The following is a 12,276-nucleotide window of genomic DNA, read 5'->3' on the forward strand; positions in this document are numbered from 1 at the left end:
GTGCAAGGAGACGAGCCCACCCAGGGAGTGCACTAGACTGTGGGCAGCAGGGAGTGGGGCAGATCAGCCTCGTCCGACAGGAGTCCCATTCTGCCAAGAGTTCTACATGGCATCTTCTGCTTCTCTTTGGGCCTCCCTCTCTAACGGAAACACCTTTAAAACTAGCTTTCTCCTATCTTCCTTCAGTAGGACTAATTAGAAACTCAAATCATTACTTTTTGTCAGTTCATTTTTGAAGGTGACCACTACTGAGTCTCAGAGTCACTTCCAGGTGAGCCTTAATGTGAATCTTTTCTTTTTTTTCTTTCTAATAAAAACCAAAGCTGTCCTTCGTTTCCAACCTTTAGTTATACAACTTCATATATCCCAAACCAAGATTAAAAAGGTGAATTTATTGTCTGTGGAGGTGGAGCACTTGGCTAGTATGCATACAGTCCTAAGTTCAAGCCCCATTATGGAGGGACAAGAAAGAAGGAGAGAGAGTGGGGTGGGGGAAGATGTGAAGAGAGGAAAGGAAAATAAGACCTTTTTTAAAAAGCTAGGCATTATGGCACATGTCTGTAATTTTAGCAGCAGTGATGCTGAGGCAGGAGGATTGCTTCGAGATCAAGCCAGCCTAGTGAATATAAGGGTCAGCTAGAGTGACATAGCAAGACATTCTCACAAAAATCCAGAAAGTAAAACAGAAACAGGACTGGGGAGGTGACTTGGTCAGTAAAGTGCTCTTTGGATAGGCATGAGAATCTGAGTTTGATCCCCAGAACTCATGTGGAAAAATCCAGGCATGGTGGTACATGCTCCTAATCCCAGCCCTGGAGAGGTGGACATAGGAGAATCCTCGGGGCTTGCTGGGCAGGCAGAATAGCCACATTTGTGAGCTGCAGGCTGGTGAAGGACCCTATCTGAGAAAAGATAGATAGTGCCTGAGGAATGACACCCGAGGCTATCCTCTGTACAATCAGGTAAGAGGGAACTTAGAGCTGACTGGATGAGCCTCTTCATCCTCTGTCTTGAGAAATTCAAGCCAATCTATCCACAGACGAGATGGAGAGAATGTTATAATACTGTTCTGAAGTCTGATGCCAACTTTTATCCATTATTTCAAAAATACCCCTTTAATGAGAAAAGCACAACAATTCAGTTTTAAAACCTTTTGTCTAAACAACAAATTCATCTTCTGAGAAGCCCAAGAGGATATAAATAAGGATTTCCATCCTTGCTTTTCCAGAATGAAGAGACAATTATCACTAGCTGACCTGGATGAAAGGTTGGTATTTAGGCAGGCTTGGCATCATGGCTAAGTGTTGAAAAACAAGGGGCCACATAAAAACAAAAGGAAAAGAAAAAAAAGCTAAACTATAAAAATTAAAAACAGACCAGATGTTGGTTGCTAGATGTCAATAGCCAGGAGAGCAAATGAGACATGTGGATTCAATGTTCTCTCTACAGACAAGATCTCAGAAAAACACATTTGTGGGGAGAGCGGCCAGTTGTGTTGGACTGTAAACCACGAGCTCACACACCCTACCACATTCCTCTGGGGGAGCAGGAGGGAAGTGGGGAAGGGCTCTGTGCACTCAGGCTTCAAGGAGGGTCAAGACTGCCACTGAGAGAAATGTAGCAGTTCTCTGCGGGTCTGCAGGGACTCAACCCACGACCTGCTGTGGCCATCTGAACCTACAGGCAGCACCCAGCTCTCTCTATTGTGTTCTCCTGACATACCTACAGTGACATTTAATTTATACATCTTGCAGAGTGAGAAATTAGTAACAATAACTAATACTGGAATAGAATTGTTATAGTAACATACTGTAACCAAAGTTATTTAAAACTTGGACATGTTTATTCCTGGAATTTTCCATTTAATATGTTTAGCTCTTGGTTGACCATGGGTAACTCAACCTGTGTGAGCAAAACCACAAGACTTCTACAGTGAGGAGATGGCTTTGAATTACAGCCCACACTTTATGGATATAACTGAAATTGACATCACATCACATTTCAGTCTGCCCAGAGGAAATTCAACTAGTTCATGACCTAGAGATGAGCTATTAGGATAGTAATGAAAAAAATATGAGTTTTGTGCTCATGTATCTTGCATAGAATCACCCAGCAGGAAGGTTAAACATGGCTTTTATATATGTGTTTATTTTCACTCCCCGTAAATCTGTTTCAATTCTATGATTCTGTGCCTGAGTTAAGGGAACTCCCAACCAGATTGTAAAATTCTTTCAGAAAGTATAAAAGGACAGCTCAGAACAGATTTCTGAGCTTGAGACTTTTCTCTGATTTTTAAATTTATTTTTATATTATATTTTTGTATTTTCTATATTATAAGTCTATTATTCTGTAATGCTGCATTTGAATTCTCTGTTTCTTAATTTTACTTTTCCTCAACAATGTCCAAATAACTGATAAAGTTATTGGGTCATGGTCCAGTAAAATCAACAAATGTGGAAACACAGAGTCCCTTCTTGGGATGATTACACAGTGTGTACTGCATGGATATAGCCAGGCAATTAGTGGTAAAAATAAGGCATAGGTAAACACTGAGAGGTAGGGATGAATAGGAAACTCAGATAGCAGGGAACACTCACTTATCCTAGTCTTGGGGATGGGATAGCCCGTGCCATCTTGCTGAATTTTGTAGATCTGGTGTGAGTAAACCAGTTAGGAAAAAAGGAAGACATATCCTGGGCAGACGAAGAGCCAGGAAAGTGCAGGACCTTCAGGACTCTGCGTGAGAAAAGAAAGTGCACGCTTCACAACAGATTTGCACTGACTTGCAGTGTGATGAGTGGGCGCAGAGGAGGCTCGAGGCCCCGAGAGACTGACAGTGAGTCCAGTCACGGATTCACACGCACTGCTGACCACTGATGGACAAAGAAGCAGGATGGAGGCTCCTTGGAGAACTCAAATGGGCAGAGGTGGCTGAGAGGGAGAACATGGGAGAATCTGAAGGGAATTTTGGAAATATCATAGAAGACAATTTGTTCAGAGTATGAAGGAATGACAGGGACCTCAGTGTGATTGATGTCCAGAGGGTTGTGTCTCCCCAAGCCCAACAGTGGACACGGGTGGTGACAGGTCCAGTCATCACTGAGCATGGAACTTTCATATTTAAGTGATGTGGGTAGCCATTTAACCTTACAAAAATTCTGTATAAGGCAAACAAATATAAATGAAATGTTTGCTTATCATTTCAATAGGTTTTGTTTATTTTTAAAAACAATAACTGGGGCTGGAGAGATGGCTTAGTGGTTAAGGCACTTGCCTGCAAAGCCAAAGGACCTTGGTCAAATTCCCCAGATCCCATGTAAGCCAGATGCATAAAGGGGCACATGCATCTGGTTTTGTTTACTGGGCTGGAGGCCTTGGCTCGCCCATTCTCTCTCTGTCTCTACCTGCCTATTTCTGTATCTCTCTCTCTCAAATAAATAAATAAATAATAAAATATTTAAAAAGAAACAATAATTGCATTTTAATGGCTTCATGACTTTCACTTTGTTTTATAAATGCTTGGGCTATCTATTTCCCAATCATATTGCAATTACAGATCCGTCACATTTTAAGCAGTTGATTCATCTCTGAAATTATTGTGTAACAAACACAAAATACATGACTCAATCCAACCAAGAGCTAGTATTTCTGTTTAGCATCTACATTCATTTACCATTGTCTGCCATTTTCAAATTAATAACATTGTTAAACTGGCAAATGAGCAAAGATTTTTAAATTACTTTGCAATTAAACTTCAAGTCCAATACATGTAAATGGTTTCTATATTCTAGTTTTTAATGAAATTTTCTCCTTTCTTTGTATAAATTTGTATGTTTGAACAGAAATACAGCTCTTGTCTCTGGTTTATGCTTCACACTGGCAAAGTCTACAGTCTGTTCAGGCAAGGATGTCTTAACAAGGTACCTTAAAGCTCCTATTGACTGATATCAAATTGTAGGTTACATGGGTTAGGAGAAAAGTAAATGCCCAAATCTGCTGGGCAAGTCAAACTCAAAGGGAGTATTAATGGTACAGCCATTTGTGTAAATTTCTAGATAGTCACATTTAAATTATGATCACTTCTGTATCATTTTCCTTAAATAGTAAAACTAACAATGCATGTCTCTCTTCTTCTTCAGCTTCTGTGAAATCTAAGACATGGAGAATCTATAATTTAAAGATGACAGGATAATCTCATGGCCACATGCAAACATACTGTATCATCAGTGCCTAATCAAGGACCCTTGGGAGGTCTTTTTGTCCCCTGAATTGCACATGAAGTGGTGGGAGGGAAGGCTGGTTTACCTTTTTCATTTGGTTTCACTGGACATTTTGAAGCAATCAAAACTTCAGGTGCTGAGTGAAGAAACGGGCACAGAGACCCAAGGTCAGTCTCTCTGAGAATGACCACACCCAACTTGCCATGTCACATAGCTTCCATGCAGAAGCTGTGGTCACCTCTCCTTTCTCCAGCAACAGAGAAATCTCCTTCATCATTGTTTCTATAATCAATGTCTTCTACGACCGCTTCTACTGGGGAAAAAATAAACATATCTGTAATTTTTCTGATAAAGTAGAACTTGTTTTCTTTCTTTCTGACAACTGAGAGTTACTTTTGTGAGGAATTCCTTGAGAGAATGGAAATTTTACTGGCCACCAGACAGAACTCTTCCTAGACTCCATCTCTAAAAGTTACCCTCCTCCACACACGCACTCACCCTTCCATAAAAACGTGGAAAATGGCTGGTGAGAAAGGCTCTCAGAAGCCTTATTGTGAGATGGTTTATGGACTAGAGTATAGGTACACAAACCTAGACAGACATACAAATACATGCTTATTTACCAGGGTTGAGATTATGAACCTTCTGAAGTCTGCCATTCATGAGAAGGCATTTCATTATTCACAGACCACTTACAAAGTACGCACTCATTTTCCAGGAAATCTAAGTAGAAAAAGACATGCCTATGGGGTTAAAATAAAAACCCTATCTGTGCAGAAGACATTTGATTCTTTGTGCAAAGTAAACTTGTGCCTCCAAAAATATATGCCTGTCTAGGAGCAGAAGCTGGCCGGAGGTGGGGGCCAGGGGCCGGGGACCGTCTTACCTGCTGTTTGAGTGCTGAATGCTCATGTCTTGCTGGGGACAGCCTGGTAAAGAGCACAGTGTGTTTGCCTGCATCCTGGAAAGATTATAACTCCTCATTTTCCAAATGCACATATTTCCATTATAGATTTTATTTTACTATCCATTTCCCTAAATTTAATGTAGTGAGGAAATGTACATTAAAAAGATTAGTTTGGAAATTTTTGTTACTTTCCCTCTGTTTAGGCTCTGTGGTTTATAGGAAAAATAAATGCCCACAATTTGCCATTTTTTGATTTTTTGGAAAATATTTGTCATTATTTTCATCTTACAAAGTGGATGTTTGTCTGTGAATGAGGCCCATTAATGCAGTTAAGTCTGATTAGAAACAGGAGATTCAACTTTCTACTGAGAGATTTTTTGTTTGTTTGTTTGTTTCAGCTTAACCAAGGTCATACCATTGTTCTTTAAGCTTCCCCCTCAGCAGCCCTGATATTCTTGCTGTAAAATGTAAAGCAAGGGGCTGAGGAGGTGGCTTACTGGGTTAGAAGGCTTTTTACATAAGCATGAGGACCCAAATTCAATATTAAGCGGTCATATGAGGACGCCTTTGACCTCAGAGTGGACAGGAGATGGAAAGAAGCTGGCGGGGGCTCACTGGTCCTGAGCTCCGGGATCAGTAATAGACTCACCACAAGGGAGAAAATGCCGACGAGCAGCAGAGAAGCACATCCCTCTCTTCCTCCTGTGTGTGCTGGGCCTGGGTATATGCACACGCATGCACACTCCATATACAATATGGACATATAAACACACACCAGCCATAGTGAAATAAAATGATTTGTCTGGTGCTAACTTACTCACCGATCGAGAATCTGCTTCTCTTTTTCAGATAGATGTAGATCCTAAGGAGAGATCCACCCCTTTATACTTCAAAAGAGCCCCAACTGAAACTAAGAACAATTGCTGAAACAAGCAAGAGTGCTGTTTTCTTGGTGAACCAGGTACCAGCACAAGGGTAAGGGAGATTGACACAGAGAAAAATCAACTCCTACCAAATCAGATAGCCAGAGACCCAGAGGCCCCCAACACCTAATCACTGAAGCAGACCTAAAATAAACCCAACACGGCTCAGGGAAATTTTGCAGAAGAGGGGCAGAAAGAATGTCAGAGCCACATGTTGGGTCATGATATGCAGAGACATTTATCCTACCCATAACTGTGGGCTAACTCCACAATGCATGACCCATGTACCTCAACAAGGAGGGGCCAGGGGGAGGGGTAGGACATGGATGAGCCTAACAATGGTACCAAATTGACTGTATTTGCTGAGTACAAAACTAATTAATATAAATAAATAAATAAATAAATAAATAAATAAATAAATAAATAAATAAAAAGAAATAAAATGTCTCAACTCTGACCACCTGGTCAATGCTATTAATATGACACATGACATTGGCAGTCTGGAAATTTTTCAAGGCCTATGACTTCTAATCTCATCTTTCTTCATTATCATGAAAATAAAATGTCATTTAAGGAGAAATAAAGTACACTATAAAGAGATGAAAATTTGAAAGGTAAAGCAATATGAAAATCCATTAATTTGGCCCTGAATGTAGAAAATCAATGCTTCTCTAAGAAACAAAAATAATAATTTTTACATAGCTTTTCTTGTGATTTCTCAACTTCTAGCCTAAAACATTCCTGTCCAGGAAACATAAGGATAGCCTTTCTGACCCCACTGCTTCAACTAACTCCACCGAGCATATGGGATCATCATAGACAAAAGGAACATAAGATTCAAGGAACAAGTCCTGTTGCACACGGTAGGATCCAAATGGCCATGTGTTCCCATGAGATGCAGCCATCTGATTTGAACATACCAGAGTTTCTTTAAATCTGAAGGACACCTAGCCTAGAGCCAAATTTACTCTCACCAAGATGCAGTTGTCAAAAATGAGGAAGTGAGAGATTACAAGATGTTTGGTGCCCATCAAAATTGCCTACAAAGGAGCCATCAACTTTCAGCAGAAAGAGCAAAGGAGTTTTAAATGCCCCTGTGCCAGGTTCCCCACTTACTTCCCCCAAAGTCCTAATCCTCAAACTGGAAACCAGAAGTTGTGGACATTGTCAGTGTGGAAAGACAATCATGTCAGAACTGTGGAAGAAAGATGTGCAAGGATATGTTCTGTTTCTGCCAGTGTTTGGAGTGCACTGACATCTAGGGACTGAACAGGGACTTGCTGCTATATTTTCTCAAGTCCTAGCACAATGGCAAGAATTCAGAGTAGTCTTACAAAAAGTCAGAGTATGGAAGAATTCTGATGTGGATACAGGACTCATTTCTAGACTGGATGCCAAATTTCACTGTTTATTTGGAGCATTGTTGATTTTTCAGACGTAAATGCAGCATAATACCGAGCAAGCATCATTCAGTGCACTTCTCTCTTGCAATTATCTAGATAAGCTATATCAGGCATACTTTACAGTTGTACTAATAGAAAGTTTCTATATTGGTATTAAATCATAAGGAAGTGTCTGATTTTATTTAAAAATAAGTTCAGCACAACAAAGGTATAACTATAGCATTTCAGGATCACTTTAATGTTATTTTTTACATTCATGAACATTACTTCCTAGTCCCCAAATGGGCTACTCAAAGTTCAGGAATCATATCCGAAAGCTGAATAAGATGACATTGCCTGAGCTGGGGTATGGACACCTCTCTCCTTATACTTGTCCCTTTCATCACAGAAAGTCAAATGAACCAGCTAAGTTAGGAATAAAGAACTGCCAACAGATTGACCACAGAGGCTTGCTATTAAGCTGAAAATCAAGATGCTTCCTTTTCTATACAGGGTGAAACTTCCAAAGAATTGCTGTTATGTTTCCCCTGGCCCTGTTAATTCAATATAGTTTATCTAATGATCATAGCTAATACCTTAGCATCTTTATTTTATACTGATAGCAACACATGTGTTTAAAGTATAAACAAGGATGTAGGCAGCATGGATAAATCTCACATGTACAATGTTGAGTGGAGGAAACACAAGTGAATGAGTGCTACATGGCATGATTTATTTAAGATTCAAATGCAGACAAAATTAATTTATAGTATTAAAAGTCAGATGTGTTGTCTTTGGGAACAGAGCAGTTGTTGGAAAGAACCCTGGAGGAGATTGATAGGGTCTAGGGCTTTTCTGTCTTGGAATGGAGGTCCTGGTTGGACAGCTGTTGATTTTGTGACAATTTATTAAGATATAAATCTATGGTTCGCATAACTTTATGCCTATATAGGCACATACTATGCAATATATTATGTACCTTTAATATTGTTCAGTATAATGTACAAAAAAACAAAAAATCGATAATAACCCCCCCCGATTTGAATTATTGAGGTTCCATGCTGCTATAATTTGGAGCATTGATGCTATGAAAATTTTAATAGGCTCTCAGGAATCTTACCTTCAATATATCAACTGGGTTGTACTTTTGGTTTTTCTGTCAGAATCAAGCTCACTTAATTTCAAATAATTTCTTGAAGAGAATTATTTTGGCAGAAAAATAAGTAAAAGTACACACATACATGTCCATATGTTTATGAGTGTCTGTTATAAGTTGGTAAAGTTAGACTCTAAATATTTTTAATTTTCAGGGTATTCACAGAAAGCATGATTTAGCTTAGACCGCATGTCTGAAACCATAGCTCCAAAGGGTCTGCAGCACATCTTCCTACATTTCTCTTCATTACAATAGTTTCCTCCAAAGAAGGAATGGTGATTTTTGCCAAGTAATTAAATGCTCAGAGCATAAATTTCCCATGAACAGTGTAACTATTGTATTGCATGGTGAAAACACTGCTACTTACATATTCAGTATAAAATATGTTCATGGCCTCCACAGACGGGCTGGAATTTTGGATCTCTCACCGGTGGCAAAATATGTCTGTTTCCTATATGTCATGAAACAGTGATTAATTGAACTCTTCAGATAAATGTGTCTATTCATAAATGTATAAATTACCAAGGAAAATATGTCTCACAAGATGAAGCAAGAGAAGCATGACTTTGAAAATAGCTCAGCTCTGTATTCTGCACAGAACTGTGTATGCATGATCAAAGGATTAAAATCCAACGCTTTATTTTTGGTTTTAAAATACAGTATCGTCAGGAATCTTGGGAGATAAGAAAATACAACATATGAAATAAATTGGCTTAAAGAGTCCTCTTAAAGGACAGTAGAGCAGAAAAGAAGTAAATATAATTGTGATTCATCCTGTTAACTGTTTTTACTTACTAAACTGTGTTTACAGGCATCCATTTTCTTCGCCTTAGCATCTGATGGGAATACAATTAATTTGTAATATATTCATATATTAAAGGTTCCAATAAAATTGTTTTTCAAGTCTTACAGAAAAAATATTATTCTGGATGCAAACACTGACCTCTTTAAGCATGGACAGCATTTTCTTGAGTGAAGAACTGGCATTCTTAGAGCATTCTCCTGACTTACAGCCCAAAGTGTGATTCATTGCTTACCTGAAAACCCAAACAGTTAGTCAGATCAAAGGAAAGACTTCTAATGTTCTATAAACATATAAAGCAGAGTCCTCAGTAGAGGCAAAACTCACACCATCAAATTATGTTTTTCTACCTCTAGCACTTGGAAAACATTCTATACTTCTGTAATTCAATGGTGACTTTTTAATTGCATATGCTTAAGTAAGGCACCACATTGTAATTATATTTGGTATTTTGAAAAGTATTGAGTTCAAGATGGAAACATGTTCTTAAGAAAAATGACAGTGAGATAGCAACTTTTTTGGGCTAGTAGAAAAAATTCAGACTTGGACTTTCATAAGGGATGATTTTCTTTACTTTGCTGTATTAGAAATAATCGCAGGGAAGAGTGTATAAATGCCAATGATATTTGCACATCTTAGTGAAATATACACGGAGGTTTGGAGCAGTCTAAGCTGAAGTAAACACATAGAGACTGGATAGATTTTTGAGTTTTTTGTAACCTCCCAATTACCTGACCAGTTTACTCCCCCACCACCATAGGTTTCCCTCAATCTGACATTTATGGTAGCCACCTCCTGCTAAAGGTACGTGTATGAGTGACTTTTGTCCTCGCTGTGAAAGAACACAGATGGAAACAATTTAAGATAGGAATTACTTGCCTGGGCGCTCCGTTTCAGAAGGTTTCAGTTTGTCATTGCAAAAAAAGACACAACAGCAGGAGTGACACCATCCCTGGTGGTTAGTGCCTGTGGCCAAACCCTTAATGATTGGCAGACCAGAAAGAGTGAATCCAGGCCCGAAGCAAAAGTGGGTATAATTAAAGGCCAGGCCCTAGTTAACATTCTCCAGCCAGAGTCCACCTCCTACTGAAGCTTCCACAGCCTTCCTAAACAGCACTATGAGCTGGGGAATGAGTGCTCAAAGCAAGCCTATGAAGACATTTCAGATTCAAGCTGCGTAGCAAGCACCAGATACTAAGGCAGGAAAGTATGACAAGACTGACCTGGCAGTGCTTTTGACAAAACGACTCAGGAGGGAGGCTGGGGCCAAGGATAAGGCCTTATTCCAAAGAGTGCTCGGAAGAGTTTACCAACATGGTTAAGCAGAGCCTGTTGTAGGTTGCAGTCAGCATCAGTAATGCTGGTTAGGAAGCTAGAATGAGGCTTGGAGGGAGGAGGGATCAGAGGAAGGGAAGAGACACAGGAGTGTGGAGGCAGAGTGTTGTGGTAGACGGGCTTAGGAGGAACAGATTCAAAGGATGGAGGGAAGAGCATTTACAAAACTAAATCAATTAGCTAAATTAATTAGCACTATAGAAACCTACTTCTATGTTAGCTAATTAAAAGACATAATTGTTTTAAAAATGGGGGTTTGAGTGGAACTATATGGTTGGGGAGAGGAAAGCCTTACCCTAAAATTATAGGCTGTTTCAGGGACATCTCAGTGCCAGAATGATCTGTTGGTCAGGGAATCCCATGAAGTTCCCAAAACAAGTCAGGCCACTGCTGATGCACTCAGTTACCCACCAAAACTAGGTGGTAAAGCCTTATTGCTGAAGATATCATAGAGTGTAGTGGTAGGACATTGAAATCAAGCTGGAGCTGAGATGGAAGCCAGCTCCTGCCAGATAGCTCTCACAGTGCTAGAAAGTACTGTGTGAGATTTGGGGGGCTTACAGGTCACCAAGAATGTGAACAAGCAGTAGATCCTGAAGGCTTCAACATCAATTAATCAGGCAAGATGTAGCCAATGGTGCTCAGTTATGGAGTTTTAATAAATTGCTTTCTGATTGGATAGTAAGTCTGCTCAGTAGGAGGGAATTCATACCTGTCACTAAGAACTACATCAGAAGCCTATGATTTGGAAGATCATAGGCCACAGAGGGAAGCTTACACTATTATCTCACTAAATGGAGACCTTATGCCCATTAAATATCTTCTCATTGTATGTGTCTATCTCCTTTGATCAATATTTCTCTCACTCTTGGCAAGAGAATCTGCTTTCTGAAAATGACAGGGAATAATAGGACTTAAGGACCATCAGAATGACAAGAAAAGAAAGCCAACTGCCGAGCACAAGACAAATACTCATTATCTCACCCACCAGAGCTTAGGAAACATCAAAGAGAAAGTGTAGATTAAATACGAGTGCTGCTCTCACTGTTAGCCTGAAAACCTCCCCGGGAGATGGCAATAGACACTGAGGAGACTCAAAGCTCATCAAAGAAGGAAACAAGAGCCTGCCAAGAGCTCAACACTAAAGGACTCTTGAAATGCATACTCTAAGGCTCTAGGAACATTTTGAAAGAGAGAGCATATATGATGTCAGAGCCCCAGGGTAGACTGTGTGCTATGAGGCATTGTCATCTCCACATGGTGACTGGCACGTTCATCATTCTACGGAGTGATGACCAGTAACCCCGCTGAAGGGGATCTTCAGGAAAACAGAGGCAGGGAAGAGAGGACCAAAGGGGGTAACTTGATGGGAATATAGGATCAATTTGCAAAACATTTGTATACTAAAGTTCCCAATACATTCTAAGACTAAGAGAATGTTTCCCAAAGGGCAAAATTATTACAATTTTTATTCTTTCAGTGCCCAGCTTCAAAGTAATAAATTTGTCTTGGAGGTGAGGGAAGAAAGTTTTGTGGAGATATCTCATCTTA

The sequence above is a fragment of the Jaculus jaculus genome, chromosome 12, assembly GCF_020740685.1.
Source record: "Jaculus jaculus isolate mJacJac1 chromosome 12, mJacJac1.mat.Y.cur, whole genome shotgun sequence".
Taxonomy (NCBI): domain Eukaryota; kingdom Metazoa; phylum Chordata; class Mammalia; order Rodentia; family Dipodidae; genus Jaculus; species Jaculus jaculus.